Source organism: Silurus aristotelis (assembly GCF_946808225.1).
Source record: "Silurus aristotelis genome assembly, chromosome: 7".
Lineage (NCBI taxonomy): Eukaryota > Metazoa > Chordata > Actinopteri > Siluriformes > Siluridae > Silurus > Silurus aristotelis.
Genome location: NC_139580.1, coordinates 2,705,962 through 2,720,134, shown reverse-complemented (window position 1 = coordinate 2,720,134; position 14,173 = coordinate 2,705,962). Strand labels below are relative to the sequence as shown.

Sequence of the window (14,173 nt, the reverse complement as noted above, 5' to 3'; positions counted from 1 at the left end):
AGGGCTTTTAATTGCCCTGAAAATTTGTGTCTATCAGTGAACATTTCATGACCCCAACAATGATGGAACTATAATAAGTGATCATTTGGTGTCACCCAGTTGAGGACGGTTTCCCTTTTGAGTCTGGTTCTTCTCAAGGTTTCTTCCTTATACCATCTAAGGAGGTTTTCTTGCCACTTTTGCCACTGGCTCACTTATTAGAGATAAACTAACGTTCCTAAATTTAAAAGTGTATTTGTAATTGATAGATTTCTGTAAAGCTGTTTTGGGACGATGACCATTTTTAATTGCACTGTACAAAGGAAATTTTTTTGAACTTCTGCTTTTCTCTATTTGAGAAGTCTTCTTTGGGTGCTGATTTCAGGGCCATACTAAAAGGTATTGTGAAAAGTAAAAGAATATTTCCTTGTGGCCTCATTAATCTATTATGTACAGTATTCCACAAAAGTGAGTACCCCCTTACAGTAGTCAATGTGCAGCTTGTATACAGTACAGATTTACTCTCCTCTAAAAAAAACTCAACATACAGCCATTATTTTATAAATAACTGGCAACTAAGTGAGTACACCCTCAGTGATAACAGCTGTACGTCGTAAACATGCAACGCCACATGTATTATTCATCATGTTCATGTTTTTGTGAACATACAAAATACAACCATACAAAATATTGCCGCACACTGCAATAAGTAGGTTTGCAGGCCGTCGTCCCAAAAGGAGCCTCTCTGAAGCGGCTCACAAGAAAGTTAACAGTTTGCTAAAGACAATCTGTCCAAGAGCATGAGTTACTGGAACCATGTACTGTGGTCTATAGATGGCTCAGATGGTGTCAAGTATGTGTGGTGTTGCCCTTGTGAGGAGAACCAAGAAAACTGTGTCTTGCCTACAGTCAAGCATGGTGGTGGTAGCATCAAGGTACTGGGGAGCTGCGGTTCATTGAGGGAAACATGGACTACAGCATGTACTGTGACATTCTAAAGCAGAACATGATGCTCTCCCTTTAGAAACTGGGACTGAACGATGACAACTGCATTGCTGAGAAAGCTGAAGCTGAAAGTGATGGAGTGGCCAAGTATGTCTCCAGAATTGAACCCTGTTGAGCACCTTGGGGATCCTCAAGCGGAAGGTGGAGAAGCACCATGTGTCTAACATCCAGCAGCTCTGTGATGTCATTATGGAGAAGTGGAAGAGGATCCCAGCAACAACCTGTGCAGCTCTGGTATATTCCATACCCAGGAGGATTGAAGCAGTGCTACATAACACTGGTGCTCACACTAAATATTCACACTTTGGACACAGTTTTAACATGTTCCCTTAGGGTGTACTTTTGTTGCCAGTTTGGACAATAATGGCTGTATGTTTAGTTATTTTTAGAGGACAGTAAAACTGCACATTAACTTCTCTAAAATGTATCCAAGTAACATTTCTATACTATTATCCCTTGAGGAGATACTAAAATGGTTGCTGAAATGGGGTGTACTTACTTTTGTAAGATACTGTACACACAGTTTGTACACAAATGAAAACCTTCTCTAGGGCCACATATTATTGGTTATTAATTAATAAAAACTTATCCACAGTTCAATAAAGACTTATGTGGATCAGTGTGGTGTGTTTTCAGAGTGAAGTCAGTCTTAGCTCCACAGCCACTGAACCGAGAAGTGACTCAAATAATGTATTAGGAGTTCGGAGGCTCCAGACTTATCCAGACAACAGTAAGTGTATTTTGTTCTTTTCAGACAAAAGCAGTTCATTTTACACTCTTTTTCTCACATGACTTTTATTCATAAACTTCAGATAAACATAATATTAAAGGTATATATTTCCCTGAAATCCAGGTCAGAGTTTTGTAATGGCCAGTCCAATCATTTTATATTGTTGTATTTGTTACAACTATAGAATATTGTTTAGAATCAACATCCAGCTGAAGCCAGCAGTGACCAAATTTAGATTTTTTTCAACTGATGTTTAGTAACTTGTTTTATTTGAATTTTTCTAAATTCTCCAGTGTTTTCGCCATACATTGAAACGGCTTATCACTATGAACAACCAGTTTCTTTATTTGTTTCATCTGACCAGAAAATACTTCTGTAAAAGGCTGCTGATCATCTGTATCTGGATTTTATTTATTTCGGAGTCTCTTAATAGTGCATGTATATATTTTCCTGTACATATTTTCCAAGTTTCTCACCGATGCACTGTTTGTGTTTGAGTTGTTTGTCCAGATCTTGGTACCTTTATTTGTTCTAAAATCAAGCAATCAAACTTGTGTTGGTTCACAATTTATTTTATTCACCGGGTCCTGCCAGAGCTGCTTGTATTTTCCTATCAGAACCTTTGAAATGCCATTTCACTGATTTCTGGAATCCTCCAGACAGAGTTTTAAAACGATCCCTGTAGTGCAAATGTACCAATTGAACACATTTCTAGCTGTTTGTATGATGTGTATGTGTGTGTGTTTGTATTTCCAGAGGCTCCCACTGTGTCTCTGCTCCCTCAGTCCCCCCTGCAGTCGTGTGAGGGCTCGCTGCTCTGCCTGCTGTCTAACTACTCTCCACAGGGGGCACTGGTGAGCTGGATGGTGGACGGCTCAGAGGTGAAGGACGGGGTTCTGATCAGTGCAGAAGAAGAGAAGAACGGCCGTTACAGCCGCAGCATCACCCTGACCCTCAGCAAAGACCTCTGGGAAAAAGGGGAGGAGTTTATCTGTAAGGTCTCCCATAGCAACGCCATTCATCCAGTCACGTTCAGAAAGAGTCAGTGTGAAGACTAGAGGATCCAAGAGTTTAACATCGAGCTGCTTCTGATCTACACACTGCTGATGTTTCTGTATTTCCTCTCGTCACTGTGCTGTTGCTCTTCCTGTAGTTTCTGCTGAAATAAAGCTGAGTTTTGGACGTTGTGTTTCTTTTATTGGAGTTAATGGTGATGATCAGTGTGATGAGAGAGTGGGATTAGCTGCAGATTCAGTGTGTGTGTTTCAGTGCTTCACTGAGTTTCACTGAAGGAAGCTGAACATCTGGTGAAGTTTCTGCTCTATTCTTGGAGAAATGGAACTCGTTCAGGCGTGTTAATGCAAATCTCACTTACACCTCACTGCTCCTCATGGGGTTTTAGCTATATAGTTATTTTATTGAGTTGAAAAAATATATATATTTCCTGAGCCCCAGTAAGGTTGGGAATTGAAAGGTTTCTCTATTCAATTGTGAATAAAAAAATAATTAAAGGTGTTTAAAACTACATAATCCTTTATGAATACAGTATAATGGGATTTTAGAAGATTTTAATCTTACCTAGCTTTATATATAAAAAAAAAAGTGATTACACTGTCACACTTCTGCAGTGTGACAGTGTGACATATTCAGTGCTCAAGCCACAGGTGATGGTGGTGAAATAAAACTCCCTGAAAAGACATGAAGAAGAAAGTTTGAGAGGAACCAGATACAAAAAAAACTGGATAGTGTAATCAGAATGATTCCCTTCTATAACTCTTTTACTAAGGGTTTATACTTTGTGATCAATTGTTCGTTGTTGGAGTCTTGAGTACAACACTGATCATAGCAATTCTAATCTAAAACCATCAAAAAAGAATTTTTTCATATGAAATCATTAGTAACTGTTTACCATCCACAGTAATCTTGTGTATCCTCAGGTTGTCCATTTTTTTGAGGAATCCTCTGGTAAGACAAGCTGTGGACTGTAATTAATATAAAGAGTCTGCTACAATGGCTTAGGGCACCAATTGCCATGAACAAATTTGCATGTAAATCAGTGAACATTTAATTACCTCAACAATGATCGAACAATAATAAACTCTTTGAGTCTGGATCCTCTCAAGGTTTCTTCCTTGTACCATCCAATGAAATTTTCTTACCAATTTTGCCACTGGCTCACTTATTAGGGCTGAACTTAAAGGAACTAACTTTACTCAATGTAAAAGTATATTTGTAACCTATAGATTTCTGTAAAGCTGTTTTGAGACAATCAGCATCATTAAAAGAGTTTTACAAATAATGTTGAAATGAATTGATTTAAATTGAATTTCTTAAACTTCTGCTTTTCTCTGTTTGAGAGAAGCTTCTTTGGGTACAGATCCCAGGACCATGATAAAAGATATTTTTCTAAAAGGATATTTTTGCTTGTGGTCTTATTATTAAATTCTGCACACACAATTTATACACAAATGAAAAACTTCTCTAAGGCTACATATTATGATTAATAATTCATAAAAAAATTATCCATAGTTGAATAAGGACTTCTCTGTCAGATCATTAGTGAGATCAGTGTGGTGTGTTTTCTTGCATTGTTAGTGTGTGTTATTGTGTGTATCACATCCTCAGCACCTGCAGTCTCTCCCAGCTGAAGCAGTGTTTCTCTGTGCTTCTCGCTGACTGAGGTTTTTGTAAGACGCTCAAACACTGTGTGAACACTGATTTGCCACTGATCTGAAGGTCAGTAAGGCAGTAATAATCTCCTGCATCTTCAGCCTGGAGTCCACTGATGGTCAAAGTGAAGTCAGTATCGGATCCAACGCCTTTGAAACGAGTTGGAATCCCTGACTTTAATTTATTAACATGATTGATGAGAAGTTTTGGAGCTTCTCCAGGTTTCTGCAGGTACCAGTGTAGATAAGTACCATCATGCACTCTATGACTGCTTTTACAGTTGATGGTAACTGTGTTTCCTGGAACAACAGTTTGCACTGAAGGAGTCTGAGTCACAGTCACCTGACCTCTGGATCCTGTAGAGAAACATAGATTGTGTGTGTATGCAGTAAAGTGGTGTAGAATCGGTATGAAATGAAGTGTGTGAGGCTGTGAGTCGATGTTAAACTCTCACCTTGAGTCCAGAGGGCCAGTGTGCAGATGAAGATGCTGATCAAAGTCATGGTTGCTGTGGGTGAAGATGCTGAACAGCAGCTCTCAGTCATGAAGTGTTCAAGTCACAGGAATATAAACCCTCACCGAGCACTGAAGCAGGAGCTGCTGATGCAAAGTGTGTGTGTGTGTGTGTGTGTGTGTGTGTGTGTGTGTGTGTGTGTGTGTGTGTGTGTGTGTGTGTGTTGCAGTGTGACGGAGGTTTTTGTACAGCGGTTTCATTAGAATGTATCACTGTGGTACACTTTTGGTGGAGGCTCCAGACTCATCGTGAACAGTAAGTGTGATCTGAGTGTTTGTTACTGTGATTATTTCTGTAAGCATCTGCATGTGTAATTGCTGCAGTAAGAAAGTAATGATTTTAATGCCTTTTTTAAAAATAGATGTTATTGTCCCAGATAAACCATAGTTTGAGATGTATTTATTTATTTATTTATTTTTAAATATTTTATTCATCTATTATTTTATCTTTCTTTAATTTCATTTGTACATTGTTATATGTAAGAGACATGGTGGTTCAATTTCCATCAGTGTTGCTCACTGAGGGCCAACAATAATAGTTCCTGTGGCTCCCCAGTTAAAAAAAATGACTAGGAAATGCTTGACTTGCTGCTGTAGAATGTCCAACTTTGCCTCTGTTGGAGTTCACAAACTCTATTTGCTTTTCTTCTCCAGCGGGTCTGAAAGCTCCCTCCGTGTCTCTGCTCCCTCCGTCTCCTCTGCAACTGCCTGAGGAATCGTTCTCGCTGCTCTGCCTGCTGTCTGACTACTCTCCACAGGGGGCGCTGGTGAGCTGGATGGTGGACGGCTTAGAGGTGAAGGACGGGGTTCTGACCAGTGCAGAAGAAGAGAAGAATGGCCGTTACAGCCGCAGCAGCACCCTGACCCTCAGCAAAGACGTCTGGGGAAAAGCGGAGGAGTTTATTTGTAAGGTCTCCCATAGCAACGCCATTCATCCAGTCACATTCACAAAGAGTCAGTGTGAAGACTAGAGGATCCAAGATAGAGTTTAACATCGAGCTGCTTCTAATCTACACACTGCTGATGTTTCTGTATTTCCTCCTTTCACTGTGCTGTTGCTCTTCCTGTAGTTTCTGCTGAAATAAAGCTGAGTTTTGGACGTTGTGTTTCTTTAATTGGAGTTAATGGTGATGATCAGTGTGATGAGAGAGTGGGATTAGCTGCACATTCAGTGTGTGTGTTTCAGTGCTTCACTGAAGTTGAACATCTGGTGAAGTTTCTGCTTTATTCTGGGAGAACGAAATCTGTTCAGCCATGGTAATGCAAGTCTCAGCTACACCTCACTGCACTTTCTCTCTCTCTCTCTTTCTAACTGAGTAAAACTAACAGTGAGTTACAGCTGAAATGTTTTTGTTGTAGAGAGTAACAGTTTCAAAAGTGATTTCTGGTCACATGTTTCATGATAAACAAAGGCTGCACTGCATGTCTTGGAAGTCGTCTAGAGTTTATCTCATTCTTAATTCAGCTCGTTTGAATTCGTCAAAAGTTTCGAGGTCGTATGCAACAGAAATCGACTCCGGCACGACTACAGAAAACGTAAAAGCAAACAAGAAGTAATTCAGCAGCTCCTATTGTAGCGTTAAACGTTTATACTTTTCACAAGGAAGGCAAATGTTTGAAATATTATTTGTATTGTAAATATTAATTATCTATTTTACTCATTTCCTTTGTCACATCACATAACATTCAAAGGTCATGAAACCTATGTTATACTTTTTGCTGCATGAAAATGATGGTTGGGACACTTTTTAAAATGTAAATAAACAGAATGCAATGATTTGCAAATCTCAGAAAACCGTATTTGCACATTTTTAGATTTGTTTCCTGCATCATGTCTTAAAAAAAAAGTTGAGAAAGAGCAACAAAAACCTGGAAAAGTAAAGGTTACTAAAATAAAACAGCTGGAGGAACATTTGGAAAGTAATTAGGTCCATTGGCAACAGGTGGCCGTCCTCTGATTTAGGCAAAGTAGAAGACTCTTTTCTGGTCAGATGAATTGAAATTTGAATTTCTTTTTAAGAAAACGTGATGCCACTTCCTCCATACTAAAGAGGAGAGGGACCATCCGGCTTATTATCAGCACTTGATTCACAAGCTTGCCTCTCTGATAGTATGGAATGGGCAGCTTTCATCTGGAAAGGCTCTAATAATGCTGAAAGGTATGTTATTTTTTAGAGCAACATATTCCTCCATCCTGACAAAAAATGTTTCAGGGAAGCGCATACTGCATCTATTACAATGGCATGGCTTTGTAGTTAAAAGAGTCCGGGAGCTGAACTGGTTCGACTGCAGTCCAGACCCTACACCAATTTCAAATATTTGGCGAATCATAAAAAGAAAAATATGACAAAGAAGACCTGGGATTTTTGAGCAGCTACAATCCTGAATTAAACCCGAAAGGGAGAACAATTCTCTAAAAAAACCTCAATCAACTGGTCCCAGACATACACAGACTGCCAGTACTGTTTCGATGGATGAAGGGGGCGCTGTGGGATATGTCTAAAATAATAAATAATAAATAAATAGGCAAATAAAAAGAGTTACATAATTAAAAAAATGCCTGGATGGAAAAGAGCCAACAGGTACAACATGGTGTAAAAATTAGGATTCTCTTAGAATTTTGCGGAAGAAGTTGATTTCAGGGCAGGTGAAGTTTTATTAGTTTTGTGAGGTCACAATAGCAGGGAACAATGTTCAATAAGACGATGAGCTCCAGCTGATGCAGCTGCTGAGAGGAAAAAAGATCCACTTGCGCCAGGCCCATGTGCCACATTCAGCATTCACCCAGCTGAGCCATTCAACTTTTCCAAACCCCGAGGATGGAAAAGATGAATTCAGCGATTTGAACACCTCCATCAGGCCAGTAACATTCATACTTTCATGCAAGACATTTAGATCAATACACTCATGTACCACATGGGCGATGGAGCGGGTGACATTTTAAAAGCACTAAATAGATTTTTAGAGGGATGAAGATTTTCAGAAATATGACGCACTGAAGGAAGGTTTCCCCGCGTTCTTTGTCATAGACAGGTTTGTCATGGGTTTGAATGATTTATGTCTGTCGGAGAACAAATGCAGGTAGATAAAGATCTAACACTGGAAAAAGCCATGGACAAGGCAGGACAGACTGAAGCTGTTAAGCAGCAGCAGAGCAGGTGTTCAACAAAATATCTAGTTCTAGTGAGCATGAGAGTTTTCTTGGAATGCTAAACTAGCTGAGAAAATTCTTTCCGCATCTGGCGGAAAGGGATGAACCCCTCAGAGATCTTTTGTTCATGAAGAACTGTTGGTTCTGCACCAGTGCTGACCTTGTATAATGTAAACAATCCAATTCAAATATAAATGCATTATCGTATGAACTGGAAGAAGTCCTGCTGCAAAAATAGGTGATGATTAAAGACCTGTTGCATACGTCTCACTGTCTCGTGCTCCTGTCGAACAAAGATACGTGCAGGTAGGAAAGGAGCCCCTGAGGTTGATCTGGGCATGTGATATACTCCATAACTTTTACATTGGACAAAACTTTGAGATGGATCCTGATCACAAACGTTGGGTTTTCTAGGTGGACAGGAATTGGATGCCCTACTTCCCAACATCCAGTGTTCCTGTTCAGATGGTACTGGTACTGAAATGTCTTGCATTAAAGAGTGCACTATTCGTCCTAAAACCATCCAACAGATGTTCCTGAGAGGCCCTAGCAAAAGCTGGGGACAGGTTTGTTTAGCCAGAAAGGGAAAATATGCTTCTAACTTGTGGATTACTATGCATGTTGAGGTGGCAAATCTTTTACAGCATCCCAATATTTTTGGAATTGGGGTTGGAAGTTTGATTCGTATGTTGCAGGCTGACTTTTTAACAGATTAGCAGTGCAAGTTATCAAACCGTAAACGGGAAATAAATCGAACTTGGATGTGGCAGAATTTCCTCTAAAGCTGAAGGAGCTTGTGAAAATAAACACTGTGTGAATGAAGTGTGTTTATCCTGCTGATCTCCTGCATCTGTAGTAGGTTTAAGATAAGATCCAGTATCCACTAGCAGTAATATGTTCAGTAAAAAAGTTCCACAGCTGAGAAAGGTGGAAAACTGTGTGTGTTTGTGTGTGTAGGTGTGTGTGTGTGTGTGTGTGTGTGTGTGTAGGTGTGTGTGTGTGTGTGTGTGTGTGTGTGTGTGTGTGTGTGTGTGTATTAGTGTAGTTTTTTTGTTCATAGTGTGTGTTATTGTGCTGTATCACATCCTCATCCTCAGCACTTGCAGTCTCTCCCAGCTGCAGCAGGTTTTTGTACGACACTCAAACACTGTGTGAACACATTACCATCATGGTAACTCTGACAATAATAATCTCCAGCATCTTCAGCCTGGAGTCCACTGATGGTCAGCGTGAAGTCAGTCTTAGATCCACTGCCACTGAACCGAGCTGGAGTTCCTGAGAACAAGTGACTCACATAATGTACTAGGAGTTTAGGAACTTCTCCAGGTTTCTGTAGGTACCAGGCGAGACAGTCATATGATACACCAGATGGCCCACAGTTATGATAAACAGCAGTGCTGAATTTACAGTTGATGGTAACTGTGTCTCCTGGAACAACAGTCTTCACTGAAGGAGTCTGAGTTACAGTCCCCTGACCTCTGGATCCTGTAGAGAAACATAGATTGTGTGTGTATGCAGTAAAGTGGTGTAGAATCGGTATGAAATGAAGTGTGTGAGGCTGTGAGTCGATGTTAAACTCTCACCTTGAGTCCAGAGGGCCAGTGTGCAGATGAAGATGCTGATCAAAGTCATGGTTGATGTGGGTGAAGATGCTGAACAGCAGCTCTCAGTCATGAAGTGTTCAAGTCACAGGAATATAAACCCTCACCGAGCACTGAAGCAGGAGCTGCTGATGCAAAGTGTGTGTGTGTGTGTGTGTGTGTGTGTGTGTGTGTGTGTGTGTGTGTGTGTGTGTGTGTGTGTGTGTGTGTGTGTGTGTGTGTGTGTAGGGGGTTTTTGTACGGCGGTTTCATTAGAACGCATCACTGTGGTACACTTTTGGTGGAGGCTCCAAACTCGTTATTAACAGTAAGTGTGATTTTATTTCATTATTAGAAATGAAATAAATAAATAAAAAAAATTATGAATAAATTTCAGATTAAATGATATTTTTTCATCATGTGACACTTTAATAAGTGATGACAATAAAAAAAAATTAAGAATCTGTAAATCATATATAGGAAATATATTTAAAATTTCATAGTACTTCATAGTAAATAATGATTAAATATTAAAAGTATAAATTGATGGTAATATTGAAGCAGGTCAGAATTTCATACATGACGTTTTGTGAAAATGAAAATCCAGACAGAACATGCTGTCAGTTTGTGATGTTTGTCTGAGTGAGAATCGTGACAGATGTGGTGGAACACAGGCAGTTCTCGAGATGGTGTAAATGTCTCCTTCAAACTCTGTCATGATTTTCCCTTAAAAACTAAACACAGACGTCCCATAACTACCATTTTCCTTTATTCTGCTCTCACTGGTGGACCTGAAATCCATTTAAATAGATACGACTCTCATTTCACCAGGAACAGCATCGATGTACAGACATTCGTATCACTTCAATACCAGTCTCACTTTTTTAAATATTGACTTTAGAAAAAGTCAGTCTAAAAATGGCATTTCAGGAAATTTGACTGCTGTTAAAAGTCAAAGCAGGTGAACTTTGTCCTGAATGTAAGTAAAGTTTGTAAAGCTTAAAGAACAACTATATTTTTCTAATTGTCTACAATTAAATTCACATGCAGTTAATTCTTTTTTTTTATATTCTTCTATAATAATTTTATTCAGTAAGGTGTGATTCTCTGATAAGTCTCCTGTTTTTCTTCTAAAGTATGAAGTCAGACTTTATTAAAGTTTATTACAGTTGAAAAAATCCAGATCATTTCCTCTAAGGTACTGAAATCTCTAATAATTCACAAATGATTTTCTCTTCTCCAGCGGGTCTGAAAGCTCCCTCCGTGTCTCTGCTCCCTCCGTCTCCTCTGCAACTGTCTGAGGAATCGTCCTCGCTGCTCTGCCTGCTGTCTGACTACTCTCCACAGGGGGCGCTGGTGAGCTGGACAGTGGATGGCTCAGAGGTGAAGGACGGGGTTCTGATCAGTGCAGAAGAAGAGAAGAACGGCCGTTACAGCCGCAGCAGCACCCTGACCCTCAGCAAAGACCTCTGGAAAAAAGGGGAGGAGTTTATCTGTAAAGTTTCCCATAGCAACGCCATTCATCCAGTCACATTCACAAAGAGTCAGTGTGAAGACTAGAGGATCCAAGAGTTTAACATCGAGCTGCTTCTGATCTACACACTGCTGATGTTTCTGTATTTCCTCTCGTCACTGTGCTGTTGCTCTTCCTGTAGTTTTTGCTGAAATAAAGCTGAGTTTTGGACGTTGTGTTTCTTTTATTGGAGTTAATGGTGATGATCAGTGTGATGAGAGAGTGGGATTAGCTGCAGATTCAGTGTGTGTGTTTCAGTGCTTCACTGAGTTTCACTGAAGGAAGTTAAACATCTGGTGAAGTTTCTGCTCTATTCCTAGAGAAATGGAACTCGTTCAGGCGTGTTAATGCAAATCTCACTTACACCTCACTGCACCTTCTCTCTCACTAAGGTCTAAGTGAGTGAAACCTACAGTGAGCCCTCACAGCATCCAGGTGTCTCAGTGCATGAGTGTAGTGTCTGCTCTTAGTCAAGCTCTAAAAACATCTTTGAACCAGAGTGGTTCGTTAAAAAAATGAGAAAAGACACCAATGTTACATTCCAAAAGTGAGAAGAAACCCAGGTGGCCAGTTTGATGTAAAGATTTGGGTGGTGAATGAGAGAGGAGTTTGACATCAAAAATCTGAAAAAGTGAAGGTCAAGTAAAAGTTAAAAATGTCATATTAGATGCTGCAAAGTCCACGTTTGTTAATGACTTTTCATTTAATTACTTATTTTTCTGTAATAAAGTCTACTTTTTAGCAGCACAACTCTGGTCTTGAAAGCTTAGTTTTCCATGAAGACTTTAATTTTCTTGAAAACGTTTTTTCTCTGGGAGTTACGTTTTTAATGTTAAATTTGGGAATCTTATTCATGCTCAAATTTGGGACCGATGGAAGTTGAACATCTGGTGAAATTTCTGGCCACATGTTTTAATATTAAAAGTAGACTGCAGTGCATGTTCTAGACCTTCAGTAGTTCAGAATTTTCAAAAAAATGTTGATATTGTGTGCTTTAGGACTCCCACACAACTCATGAAAATGTGAAATAAAGGAAGTGTAAAGCAGTCCAGCAGCTCAACATGTGGCTTTAATCGTCTTTTTTATCAGTCTTACGTTTAAATACCAAAATGTATTCAGGTGTTAATCCAAAAATATGATCCAATAATATAAAATATTAAAAGTACACTTTTTCATTATGGCTACAGTTCTTTATATGTACATGCTTTGCCTTGTGTTTCTCCCTTTTGTCCAGCAGATGTCCCCATTTTCCACATATTGTTTTTACTCCTGTGATGTTACGTTAATCCTTTCCACCTGTGAGTAATTGTGTGTGTGTGTGTGTGTGTGTGTGTGTGTGTGTGTGTGTGTGTGTGTGTGTGTGTGTGTGTGTGTGTGTGTGTGTGTGTTTAAGCTCCTCCTGTGAGGTAGTTATTTGCTTGATTCTCAATGTTGTGTCACCTTTATATTGTTTCCATGTATCTCCATCTCTGTCTCAGTTTGCCCTTTGGGGTTTTCATTGCTTTTGAAACTCATGTTTGAGAGTTCTTAAATTTTTAAAGAAAATTTGAAAAAATGTTTCTCCCTTTTTTGCATTGTAGATTCTTGCTTTTTCCTTACTTTATACTCCTTGATTTTCTTTGAGTTAATAAACTGATGGAACTCTGAAGTGCCCTGGGTACATCTCAGGAGGGTCTGACTTTAACATGTTCAACCTTTCAGGACACTTTATATATGATCTCTAAGTAACAGTGTTCCAGTTCACATTATATTTGTTGAGGAACAAGAAAGAAACTTACATGCAAGAATCTTCTAAACAAAATCATGAACAAGACACAACCTGACCATGAGCAGCGTGAACTGACAAAACAGCGTAAAGGACACTAATGAAGAGTGCAGTAAACTGTCTGAATTTTAATACATGTTGATGTGATTCTTCCCAAAACTGTTAGCACAATGTTGAAGGCACACAATTGTTTATGGATGTCAGGGCAGCAAATTTTCCTTTCGCTTCAACTAGGAGACCCAACCCTGTTCCATCATGACAATGCCCCTGTGCACAAAGCCAATTCCATTAGGATCGGCTTTCCATGGGTTGATCTCCAACTCTACTGGGATGAATGTGAACACTGACTGCACCCCAGACCTCCTTACCTCACCTAGATCACTACCTGACTTTACCAACACCATTGTGTCTCAATTAATCTCTACAAATCTCCACAAAATCTAGTGGAACATCTTCAAGAGTGGAGCTCTGGAACAGGAAATGGAGACTGTGGAATGGGAGGTTCCAAAATACCAATCACACATACCAATACCATGGGCACAGCAGCAGGAGGACATCAAGGACCATCTCTCAATTTCTATACACAATTTACATTTAAAGTGAAACTCCATTTAGGGTGAAGTACAAATGATTCTCAATGTACTTCATGCATTTTTTTCATTACTATGCTACAGTATAATAAACTTAATGTAGGTCTTCCATGTCCCACATTGTGGTGCATTTCTACTGAAGGTTGTGGTTTGTTCCTGTTCATTCATTTTTCCCACAAAGTGCTGGTGTGGGTGAAGGTTTTCATTCCACCCAACAAACCAACCAACCAAATAACCAAGATGTTAGTTTTGTTGTAGCTGAGAGCGAACGCAAGCTTTGTGATTGTTATGCTAATTATTGTAAATGAGATGAGGGTGTTGAGGTAAAAAAAAAAAAACACAAACAATTTGTAAATGTGTTGAAATTCATATATGCACCATACAATCGTGAAAGGGAAAATAAAATGATTAAAAAAAACGTTACAATCGTTTTCTCAATCGTGGTACTGAATAACGATGCTGTATGGAACGGGTAATGATTCTCTTCTCCTTTCTGCTCCTCATTTCTTCCCGGGAGAAAAAGGGCTCGACGTATCTCCTGCCCCCATGTCGCCGTGCTGCAGACTTCCATCCAGCCGATGTTTGCTCATCGTAGGTAACCAGATCCTAGTGAGCTTGCTGGGACAGAGGGAATTGGGGATAATATTATGTATTTATGTAAATATTCTTCCATATGT

General features: G+C 39.5%; 1 protein-coding gene and 3 long non-coding RNA genes across 4 annotated transcripts in view; 2 read left to right on the top strand and 2 right to left on the bottom strand.

Moving 5' to 3' along the window:
- The window catches only part of slc39a7 (solute carrier family 39 member 7), a 267,579-nt gene that overhangs the window by 202,737 nt on the left and 50,669 nt on the right, over positions 1-14,173 (bottom strand). The window lies entirely within an intron of this gene.
- Positions 2,271-4,974, bottom strand: LOC310728968. Its single transcript, XR_014534412.1, has 2 exons — positions 4,839-4,974; positions 2,271-4,740 (listed from the first exon to the last, which is right to left on the bottom strand). It is a non-coding gene; the product is annotated as an uncharacterized lncRNA (long non-coding RNA).
- On the top strand, positions 5,020-5,996 carry LOC310728966. The gene is made up of 2 exons (XR_014534410.1): positions 5,020-5,153; positions 5,552-5,996. It is a non-coding gene; the product is annotated as an uncharacterized lncRNA (long non-coding RNA).
- LOC310728971 lies at positions 9,734-11,312 on the top strand. The gene is made up of 2 exons (XR_014534416.1): positions 9,734-9,956; positions 10,872-11,312. It is a non-coding gene; the product is annotated as an uncharacterized lncRNA (long non-coding RNA).